Consider the following 12,998-nt stretch of genomic DNA (forward strand, 5'->3'; position numbering starts at 1 on the left):
CATTCATATAAAATTCATATACAACGATTTACAATTTATTTATAATCTCAAAATTTAATTACATCCTATTTATGTACAATGAGAAAAAGTACAAAACTAAATATACATAGGCCCTACCAAATAAAATAAACTGCTAAGGTGACTCTCGTGCTAGCAGATCTGATCAACCTCTATATGAGCACTACTGCTGCTGCTGTTGCTGGTGCTCTCCAGTACCTACGCATGGCAAAACCAACGCGCTAAGTGAATTACTTAGTGGTGCATAATTTAAAATAAAAAAAACTAAATAATTAAAGATAATGATTCTATGTATAATTTCATAAATTTTTGGGTCATTTACACATTCAATGAACTTTGGGAGCAAATTATAATTATCAAGATCTTTTCTTATCATTTATCTCATATTCAATCTTATTAAATTTATATCAGTGCCTAAGTAACTTATAACAAACTATAAAGACAAGACACACGAGAGTATACTAGTTAGACATTCGTATATCTATCATGTATACATTGATCATGTTAAGCATAAGACCAACGGGCAAGCATAAATCCAGAAATTAAATCAGGCATAATGGCCAATGGGCAGGCATAAAGCCTGTAGAACAACCATATCAGACATATATTGTCTATTAATGATTATTCATGTCACACCCTACCCCTCTGTAAGGCATGACATGATCCTGTAGTATACCTAATGAATTACCAAACTTCGTCTACTGATAACCCATTAAATACACTACAAGGGATTTTAAACCTTTTCTTATTTCTTGTTACAGTGGTGAGCACTTTTGACAGGTGTTAAAATATTTTTAACTGAAGTGAAACCAAATAACAAATTTGAGTATCAATAATTTCTGTAAAAATTTTGGCAGAGTGCCATCTGTATTTTGAATGAAACAGTTCTTCAAAAACTTGTAAAAAGCACTTCCAATATATATATTTCTTCAATCCCAAATCCCAATAATAGTTCAACACAATAAATTTCTCAACATTTGTTAACTCAATTCAACATTAATTTTTCAGTGTTTCCAAAAACTGAGATAAGAGAAATATTTCATAATATTTTTACAAGCCAAAATAATTTACAATTTTAGTTTACAACTGCTCAAGACCAAGTACAATATATATATACAAAGCACATACATTATAACAAAAACTACAAAAATATAGTATACTCAATATACTCGACGAAATTTCAAAATGTAGCACAAGCAGCCTACTCTGCTGCTCTGTCCATCTGTCTACCTGCGACAGCAATGAAAAAGCTATCGCTGAGCCAATGTCTCAGTGGTGCACAACATTAAGAAAATGCAATTTAAAACCATAAACCATAAATCATATGAACTGTGGATACTTAAAATCATAGTTGAATTCAAAAGACAGTGAATGTCATAAAGAATTAAACTTCATTTCACAATATCACAATAAATATCAATAAATCACACACATAGCTTAATCATGATTCCATAGTCTAATTCGTCCCAAAAGCCGATAGCTAGTGAGGAATAACATAGCTAGCTAGCAAATAAATGAGTACTCATCCTATTCGTCCTCAACAGGCACACACCTCAACACTTTAGCCAGAGAGGGAATTCAAAGTCAATTCGTCCCACTAGACAAGCTAGCAAGGAATTCAATCAAATATACATGATAGCTATGGTTTCAAGCCATTTGCAATATTTTTCAAGCAATAAGTATCCATCAAATTTCCATTCAAACAATTTTCCACAATTTAAAACAATAACATACAAATAGTCATAATTTATTTCAATTGAAAATTCAAAAGAAATAACTGTTGTGCACAAACCTCTGAAGTGTAACCTCTTGGCCCTGACTCAGTGTTTCCTTCCCCTTCCCTGAGTCTTTGCTAACTGAAACACACAATTTAAAGTGTTTCAGTACTCATTTAAACTGTCTCTAACAATAAGGTTCAATAATTAATATATTTAATACTATTGCTTTCCTTAGTCAACCTATAATGTTGACCCTTAATGCACTTTAGGGGAATAAATTTTAATGTTACCAATATGTCATATTTTGTAGTCCTTTAGTGTTGGTATAAGTTGCCAATTCCATTTTTAAGTGTATTGTATTTTATTGCAATTTATCGGTTTTCGGTATGCTATTTTGACCTAGCCGGATGACCTAGTTCCCTTGCTTTTCGATTTCTGGTCCGACTTACAAACTTGTAGGTTTATGTCTTAGTGAACTTTTGCCACAAATTTTAGGTCATTTGGAGTTTACTAGACCAAGTTATGGTCATTTTACTATTGCTGATCAGATTGCACTAAAATGGCAAACTTAGGTCATTTTTAGGTCATTTTTTGTTCTGGCAGTTTTTATACCCGAACTTTTGCAACTTATGGTCATTTCTGGGTTTTGGTGTCTTTATAAGAGTTGTAGCTCTATGTATAATCTATCCATTGTAAAAATTTCAGGTCATTTGAGTAAGTTATGGCCAAAAAACTAACTGCTGTCAAAATGGTCAATTTTCAGGTTTTCAAGTCACTAATCCAGATTTGGTCATTTCTCAAGTCACTTTCTGGATAGAATTTAGGTAGGCTTTCTCCATGAAAGTTGACACATTTTGTGCCAAGTTTCACCTCCAATTGGCCTCATACCAATTGGAGTCACACACTTAGGGTTATAGGCTCATTTGTACACTGCCCTCTACATGCCTTTTAATCACCAAATGAAACACATATTTACCAACTATATCTTCACTTCCCCACACCATTCTGCATTTGCACTAACCATAACCATTCATTACTTACATTATAGGTCAACTTGGATAGAATATAACAATTTCACAATGCACCAAATGCAACCATAATTCACAAGGTCCAAACCTAACAATATATACACATAAACTTTCTCATTATTACACATACTTCCATTATCAATTTACATACCTTATCACTACTATTCCACACACATATGCTGCCATTTTTTTTTGTACAATTCTTCAACAACAATTCATGAATTTAAACATTATCAACCTTCACCATGAGGCTGCCCAAGTCACACATACATATCAAACTTCCATTTTCACTTTTCAACTTACAATCACACTTTATACATGGTAATCAACTTCAATACATATAAGCACTTAATTTAACATCATTACCTATCAAATTCATATAAGAACAATTCACTTACCTTACACTTCCATGGCTGCCCAAAATGGCACACTTCAATAACTCACCAAATCTCACAATTTCTTCCATAATCTAACAACCCACAACCTCTACTACAACTTTAATGAAATAAGAATTGAAAACAACCACTTACCTCCTTTGAAACTTCTTAAAAATTCACCAAAACTTATCTTTCTTGCTCCCTTATTTCTGCACAAGGTGTGTAGGCAAAGATTAATGAAGGAAACTAGTGGAAAGGAGGGCTTAAATGGAGGTGCATGAAGCTTAGAAAATGGTGCGGCAATAGAGGTTTCATGGTGGATCAATTCGACTAGATGAGAGGAGGTTGAAGATGATGGCATTTTCTGTCCCAAATGGCTTATAAAGGTGTCCCAATTTATGAGTTAGTGGAGCACTAACTTGGATTAAAGTATTAAATTAGTGCAAGTTTCCAATTTGCATTTTTGTTACCATTTCTTTCACTTTTTATATTAGGTATCACACTTTTGATTTTCATGTCATTTTCAAAGTTTAATATCATTTATTTTTAATGGAAATTTAGGTCAAAAGGCAACTCGGGGTGTCAAATGACCACAATGCCCCTATTCGGGTTGCATTCCTAATTTTTCAGTAACACCGAGTTTTATCGTTTTCTCGATTTCTCGTTTTTTTTGTACTTATTAATTAATTTTTCTTTGATATTTATAATGACATTTATACTTCAATAGATGTTTATTTAAGTCTTAAAAATATTTTTCAGGGTTCCCCGCGGTCCAGGGCTAGTCAACGGTCCTCGCCACAGCTTCTCGGTGCGGTCACCCATCGCTACGATTTTCGGCTCGTTTAACTTGGTTACATTTCATTGCTATTATTTTTCCCTTGTTTTTCTTGTATTTTACTTTCTTGTATTTCATTATTTTATGTCTCCTCGCTAACATTTAAATGTAGTTCTAAGCATTCTAGCTGTCCGGATAGACACTAGTCACCAGAACAGTAGAACTCACTACCGAACATAGGGGTGTTACAATTCTCCCCCCCTTAAAATAAATTTTGTCTCAAAATTTTACCTGGCATCAGTCTCTGAACAGCTGTGGGTGTTGTCTCCTCATGTCCTCTTCATGTTCCCAAGTAGCTTCTTGGCCTGAATGATGGTTCCACAGCACTTTAACTAGGTGTATCTGTTTATTCCTCAGCTGCTTCGACTCATATGACAGAATTTCTATAGGTTCTTCTTCATATGAAAGGTCTGGATTTACCTTAATCTCTTCAACTGATAGAACATGAGATGGGTCAGATCTGTACCTCCTTAACATGGACACATGGAAGATACTGTGTATCCTTTCTAGCTCTGGAGGTAATGCTAACCGATATGCAAAAGGACCCACTCTTTCCAGAACTTCATATGGTCCGATGAAACGAGGACTCAGTTTCCCCTTTCTACCAAATCTCATAATCCTCTTCCAAGGAGAAACTTTGAGGAATACCTTATCACCCACTGCATACTCAATATCTCTTCTCTTCAGATCAATATAGGACTTCTGACGGTCTGATGCAGCCTTGAGTCGATCTCTGATCAATCTGATCTTTTCCTCTGTCTGCTGAACAATTTCTGGCCCAATCATCTTCCTTTCACCTATTTCATCCCAACATAGGGGAGTTCTGCACTTTCTGCCATATAAAGCTTCATATGGAGGCATCCCAATGCTTGATTAGTAGCTGTTGTTATAAGCAAACTCAATCAAAGGCAAGTGTGTATCCCAACTAACTTCAAACTTAATCACACAAGCTCGTAGCATATCCTCCAATATCTGAATTACCCTCTCAGACTGGCCATCTGTCTATGGGTGGAATGCCGTGCTGAAGTTCAATCTAGTTCCTAGGGTTCTCTGAAGACTACCCCAGAATCTAGAAGTGAACCTAGGATCTCTGTCTGATACAATCGATATTGGCACTCCATGTAGTTTTACAATCTCATTTATGTACAATCTGGCCAATCTCTCCAAACTATACTCCATCTAGACTGGCAAAAAGTGAGCAGACTTGGTCAGTCTATCAACTATAACCCATACTGCATCATGACTATTCTGTGTCCTCGGAAGTCCCATAACAAAATCCATAGTTATTCGTTCCCATTTCCACTCTGGTACTGACAATGGATATAACAAACCTGCTGGTACTTGATGTTCTGCCTTCACTTGCTGACAAGTTAGGCATTTGGAGACAAATCAGCTACATCCCTTTTCATACCCATCCACTAATAATGCTCTTTTAGCCCTCTGTACAATTTAGTTCCACTAGGGTGCATAGCAAAAGGAGACTCATGTGCTTCCTTTATAATGATCTGTCTCAAGTCAACATCATTAGGAACGCACATTCTGCCTTGATGTAGTAGTAAACCATCATCTCTCACAGAGAATTTAGGTTTCTTGCCCTGTTGGACTTTTTTCAGTAGCTTCTGATATTTTTCATCATTCTGAGCAGCCATTCTGATCTGATCAATCAACACTAGCTGTACATGCCATGCAACTACAGTTTGTCCCTCATCATCAATCTCTAAACTGGCATGCTGTGCTTTCAGCTCATGTACCATGGACAAAGGAGAAACTCTGAGACTTGCCATAGTCTTGCGACTTAAGGCGTCAGCCACCACATTTGCTTTCCTTGGCTGATAGTCTATTAAGCAATCATAGTCTTTAATCAGTTCTAACCATCTCCTCTGCCTCAAATTCAATTCCTTCTGGGTGCCCAGGTACTTTAAGCTCTTGTGATCTGTGTAGATATAGCATTTCTCTCCATACAAATAGTGTCTCTAGATCTTCAGAGCAAATACAATATCTGCTAGCTCCAAGTCATGTGTCAAATAGTTTCTCTCATGCAGTTTCAGCTGGCGTGATGCATAAGCAATGACATTCTGATCTTGCATCAGTACACAGCTTAACCCATTATGAGAAGCATCACTATAAACTGTGTATTCTTTACCCGGGGTAGGTAAAGTAAGGACTGGAGCTTCAGTCAAACACCTCTTCAACTCATCAAAACAATGCTGATATTTATCTGTCCACTGAAATTTTACATCTTTCCAAAGCAGCTTGGTCAGTGGTAATCCTGGCAATTCATCAGGAAACACATCTCGAAAGTCATATACTGTAGGGATGTCTGTCAATGCCGGACTCTCCACTTGGGTGTCTACCACATGTGCCAAGTATGCTTCACACCCCTTTCTGATCATTTTTTTGGCTAGTGCAGCCGAAATGATGTTTGATGGCAATAGTTGCCTCTCTCCATGTATTACCACATCACTGTACTGAGGGAGACCAAAAGTGACTGTCTTCAGTCTATAGTCAATCATAGCGTGATGCCTGGCTAACCAATCCATGCCTAAGATGATATCATAATCTCTGAAGAGCATTTCAATGAGATCAGACAGAAAAGTATGTCCTTGGATCACCAAAGGACAATCCCTATACATTCTATTGACCCTGACCTCCTGTCCTAGCGGACTTTTTACTAGCACCTCAAAATCCATTTTTACACACGGAACAGCAATGCAATCAATGATGCTAGTACTCATATAGGAATGGCTAGAACCCAGATCAAATAATACAAACACATCTTGATTAAAAGTTGAGAAGGTACCAGCCACAATATCAGATGTCTCAGCCTCTTCTCTTTGTCTCATTGCGTAGACTCTGACTGGAGCACTGCCTTGCTCTAATTGATTCACTATGCCTTGGCTACCTGCTGGACTACCTCTACCCCTGCCTCTACCTCTGTTAGGTGGTTGTGAACCTCCGGTGGCAGGATTTTGAACTGACCCTTCTGCAGTAGTAGGAGGTGGCCCAACTCTACGGGCACTAGTATAGTTCTTGGCAAAGTGACCTGTGCCTCCATAGTTATAACAGGCTCCTGTGGCCTTGTAGCATAACCCACCATGGTTTCTACCATAAGTTTCACATTGCCGGGGAGGTAGGAACTTCTAGTAATTTGTTGACTAGATGGGGGAGGTCTCTGTCCTGAAAATCTTCCTCTACCAGACTTTTTACCACCTCTGCCGTGTCCTCCAAAGTTCTTTCTCTTCCCAGTAGGACTACTGGAACTCTAATCTACTGACTTACCCTCTTTCTCTTTTTCTGTCTTCTCTGATTTCTTTTTCTCTGGGGCCGCTTCTGACTCAATTCTTTCTAATTCCAGTGCTTGAGAAATGAGCTTAGAGAAGTTAGTATGTTTGAATCTGACCACTTGTAGTCTGAGACTGGGCTTCAAGCCAGTTTCAAACCTCTTACATCTTTCCCTGCTAGTAGAAAGGATACTTCCTGCATAGTGGCTCAGGCGGGAAAATTCTCTTTCATATTATGCCACTGATCTACTTCCCTGTTTCAGACTTAAGAACTCCTGTAACTTCTGGTCCACATAGGCATCTAGGATATATTTTTGTCTGAACTCCCGCAGAAAGTCATCCCAGGTTAGTACTGGAGGTTCTACCAAACTATGAGGAATGGTTTTCCACTAGTCATATGCATCTCACTGTAATAGTGACATTAAATACTCAAATCTGAGCTCCTCTGTATAATGTAGTTTCTTGAACACCTATCCATTCTCTCCAACCATTGTTCTGCCTCTAGTGGATCTATTGTCTCCTTGAACTTAGTAGCCCCATATTTAATCAGCTTGTCATACTGCCTAGCTGAAGACTGTGGTTGTACCACTGATGTCTGTAGTGGAACTTGGGTAGGCATGTTACCAGCCATCTGTTGGAACATTGCAGCCATCTGCTGAGCAAACTGAGCAGAGAACTGCGGTACTGAGGGGGCTGGTGCGGCTAATCCACTCACATTATGTAGGGCTGAGGCATCCCCTTGTACCTCAGCCTCTATTGATTGATCGACTGAACAATCCCCTTCTTCCATAGTCAATTTGAGGATCTTAGACCTCCTGAACAAATAACACAAGGAGATTTCTTCCTGTTAGTGTATGTTTATAATGTAATGTACTGTATGTATCAAACAATGACATTGAGCAGTTGTACTATGAAGACAAAAAATATTCAAATTACAGGTCAAAATAGAATTTAAAACTAGCTCTGGTACCACTAAAACATGTCACACCCTGCCCCTCTGTAAGGTATGACGTGATCCTGTAGTATACCTAATGAATTACCAAACTTCGTCTACTGATAACTCATTAAATACACTACAAGGGATTTTAAACATTTTCTTATTTCTTGTTACAGTGGTGAGCACTTTTGATAGGTGTTAAAATATTTTTAACTGAAGTAAAACTAAATAACAAATTTGAGTATCAATAATTTCTGTAAAAATTTTGGCAGAGTGCCATCTGTATTTTGAATAAAACAGTTCTTCAAAAACCTATAAAAAGCATTTCCAATATATATATTTCTTCAATCCCAAACCCCAATAATAGTTCAACACAATAAATTTTTAAACATTTGTCAACTCAATTCAACATCAAATTTTCAGTATTTCCAAAAATTGATATAAGAGAAATATGTCATAATATTTTTACAAGCCAAAATAATTTACAATTTTAGTTTACAACTGCTCAATACCAAGTACAATATATACATACAGAGCACATATATTATAATAAAAACTACAAAAATATGGTATACTTAATATACCCGGTGAAATCTCAAAATGTAGCGCAAGCAGCCTACTCTGCTGCTCTGTCTGTCTGTCTCCCTGTGACAGCAATGAAAAAGCAATCTGTAACACCCCGAACCTCCGAGTTATAAATAGTACCATTTTTTGGTCCGTGACTAGTACTATTCAAAGACACCTTGAGGACTAAAAATAAATAAAAAATTAATTGAGATAGATACAATAAAAATTCAAGTGATCCAAAAATATAAGGACTCACCGGGTATATTGTAAAGGAGGGATTATGACCCGATAAGAGGCATTTTGGTCAATTCACTTTAAGAGTTGATTTTTGTCCAAAATGTTAATTTAATTAAATGAAAATAAAATATTGAATTATGAAGAAATATTGAGGGAAAAATTAAAGTAAAAGTGGAAAGAAAATAAAAGAGGCAAAAATCTAGAATTTAAATTCCATTTTTGACCTAATTAAAATTAATGACTTATGGGCTTTTGACAATAAAACTTAATTATTTAATTAAAAAGGAATAAATAAGTATAAAAGAAGATAAGTCTCCTTCTTTCCCTTCTTCCATGCCACCACCCATCTTCCCTCTCCCTCTCTTTTCTTTTCTCTTCTTCTCCAATATTCTTCCACCATTGTTTTCCCCTCCAAGTCTTGTTTCACTTCAATTCCCTTCATAAATTCCATAGCCCACTAAAAGAAAATATCAAAGAGATCTTTGATTGAGAGATTAAAAACAAGAAGAGCAAGATTTGGAAGAGATTGGAAGTGGGAAAAATCATCAAGTTAGGTAAGCTATCTCTTTCATGCTTGATTAACCAAATATGCTTTGAATCAAGTTTGGGTGTGATGAATTTACATGAGAAAGCATGAAATTTCATAAGAAAATGAAAGGAAACATGCATGGAACCTAAACTAAGGTTTTGGCCAAATTGGAGAAAAATTAGGGTTTGATATATTTCAATGAAAATGATGATGAAATCAAGCTTAGTTGAAGTAGTATGCATAATTAGAGTAAAGAAATTGCATGAAATGTGTATAAATTTAATTATGAGAGATTAGGGTTCGTGGGAAAATTAGAGTTTTGGTGCTAGAGCATGAAATTTGTGTGTGTAGTATTAAATTATGGTCATTTGAGGTTTATTTAGTTTGAATTGACATTGGATTGATGAATGGAGGCAATGAAATGGTAGGATTAGGGAAAATTGCAAACTTTGGTGTTTGAAAATTATGGGGTTTGTGCTAGGAAGTGCCATTGATGTGTCAATGCTAAATTATAGTCATTTTGGGTGAATTAAATGTGAATTGAGGTTGGTTAGTGGGAATAATTGAAGAAATGAAAAATTTGAACCTAGGGCAGAATTTGCACACTGAGTTCAGTGTGTTTGACAGCCCATAAATTGAGTTACACAACTCCAATTGATGTGAAACTAATTGGAAATGAAACTTAAGACATAGGGCTAGAATTTTTGTGAAGATACCCTGCCCCAAAAATGACCTTAAGCTATCCAAAATGAGCCTTGAACTTAGAGACAAAATTCTGGAACCTACAAAATTTGACCATATGAACAGTAAATTTTGCATGGCCATAACTCTCTAGAAAACTCTGATTTAGGCGATTCATGAACTGATGGAAAAATAAGACATAGTAGAACATTTCATATGAAGAACTTGAGGCCAAATTACGGACCTAACCCAATCAAATTGCTGAGCAAATTTGAATCACTGAATCTGCAGAACTGCAGATTTACCATATGAACAGTAAATTTTGCATGGCCATAACTCTCTCTAGAAAACTCTGATTTAGGCGATTCTTAAACCGATGGAAACCTAAGACATAGTAGAACATTTCGTATGAAGAACATTAGACCAAATTATGGACTTAACTTGATCAAATTGCTGAACAAATTTGGATCGATAAATCTGCTAGAACTAAATCTGCAGGATGAATAATGACGTGAACAGTAATCGTATTTTGGTCATAACTTGAGCTACACAGCTCCGAATTAGGCGATTCAAAAAGGAAAATAAGGTTAAGACCTAAATGAACAAATTTTATGAAGAACACCTCATTAAATTATGATCGAAACTAGGTAAAAAATGGGGTTCAAAGATTGGGGCACCAAGCTGTCCCAAAACCAAAATATTCTAAAATTTTCAAAGCTAACTTGGGATGCATTAGACATGCATGTAATGAGTTCTTGGCAGCAATTGAGATTGGTATTGAGGTATTCTATTTGTTTATTTTCAGTAGAAAAAGAAGTTGGAACAGACAAGGAGAAGTAAGTAACAAGGAAGGAGAATTATTGAAGGTTTGTGCACAACTAGCCTTTTTCTTTGTTTTAGCTTCGTAAATTGATTTGAATAGTTTATTTGAATGAGTTTAATTTGAAATGATTTTATTTTGAATGAGGTATGTTTTTCTATTGTATTTGAGGAATTTGTGTGTTGCCACCCCTTTTATGGGTTTTATGATGATTTGAATATGTTATTGTTTTGCAAACGTGATTATTGATTTAGAAACTCTTGAAAGTTGTTATGAAACTATAGTTAGCATGATAGTCCCTTCAGAACTCCCCAATAGCAACGGCTACTTAGGGTTTTATAATTGATATTGATTATGTTTCCCATTAATAACGGTTAGTGGGGTAAGACTATATGAGTACTCATTAGCTAGCTAGCCCTTCCCTCATTAATAACGGTTAGTGAGGTTGAGATTGCTTTATCGTGGTGTACAATACGGCACTGATCGTGAAATTTCATGTCATGGCCTAAACTATGTGTTGATGTTGGCAACACTAATGCTTTGTGAATTGTGATTTATGAAGTGTGATTTCTCATTTAAAATTTTATTCCAATAAATGGCTCTTATGAACTATTGTGATGTTTTCATGCTTAAGAAAGATGTGATTTATTATGCTTTAACAAATTATGTTTTACCTTAAGTTTTAAAGTTATTAGTTGTGAACTACTGAGTGATATACTCAATGATAGCTTCTTTATGTTGTCGCAGGTAAGGGAAAGGAGAAGGCTGCCGAGTGAGAGACTTGGAAGCAGCATTTTGGTATTGTTTGTGGGTATTTACGTTAGATATACCCTTGTGATTCCTTTGGATGTATTTTGTACCTATATGTATGGATGTACGAACATTGAGCAGTTTGTATTTAAAAGCATTGCATTGCTATCACATTTTGAGTTTGTAACTATTTTGTATTTTACTTTGAGACTTATGAAAATGTAACTTCTGGAAAATTTAGTCTATCATTATTTCCAATGAATGTTTACATGGAATTTTAACTATTCTTATGCAGTTTTCTGCAAAAGAATTGATAAGATAAAAAGCTATTGTTTGTTTTAAAATACTTTGTAGCATAACTAATGGGTTATCGGTAGCTGGAGTTCAGTGATTCATTAGGTATGCTACGGGAACATGTCGTGCCTTACAAGGGATAAGGTGTGACATGTTTTAGTGGTATCAGAGCTTTGATTTTTATACAAGTTTTGAAATTGCATGTTTGAAAAATTTTTTATAAGTACAACTGCTCAACAATCATTAAGTGATATATATAGTGCATTACATCATAAATATAGACTAATGGAGGGAAATCTCCTTGTGTTGGTTGTCCAGGGAGTAGAATTCTTTGTTATTCAGTATGGAAGAGGGGGATCACACAGTAGAGCAATCAGTAACAGCTGAGGTACAAGGGGAGGCCCCAGCTCCTCAGAATGCCAGTGGGTCAACTGCACCCGTCCCACCCATGCAGTTTCCTGCTCAGTTCACTCAGTAGATGGCTGCACTATTTTAGCAAATGGCTGGTAATATACCAGTCCAAGCTCCTGTGCAAGCACCTCCAGTGCAACCACCATCCCCAGCCAGACAATATGACAAGTTAATGAAGTATGGGGCAATAGAGTTCAAGGGTACAGTGGACCCATTCGAAGCTGAGTAATGGTTAGAACGGATGGAGAGGGTCTTTAAGAAATTGTACTGCACAGATGAGTTGAAGTTTGAATATTCAATTTCCCTGCTGCATGGAGATGCATATGAGTGGTGGAAGACCATTCCTCACAGTTTGGCTGAGCTGCCAGTGCTGACATAGGATGACTTTCTAAGGGAGTTTAGACAGAAGTACGTTCCTGATACCTATGTGGATATAAAGCTACAGGAGTTTCTCTGTTTGAAGCAAGGGAACAAGACTGTAGCCGAGTATGAGAGAGACTTTTCTCGCCTCAGCC

This window comes from Hevea brasiliensis, chromosome 2 (assembly GCF_030052815.1).
Source record: "Hevea brasiliensis isolate MT/VB/25A 57/8 chromosome 2, ASM3005281v1, whole genome shotgun sequence".
NCBI classification, from domain to species: domain Eukaryota; kingdom Viridiplantae; phylum Streptophyta; class Magnoliopsida; order Malpighiales; family Euphorbiaceae; genus Hevea; species Hevea brasiliensis.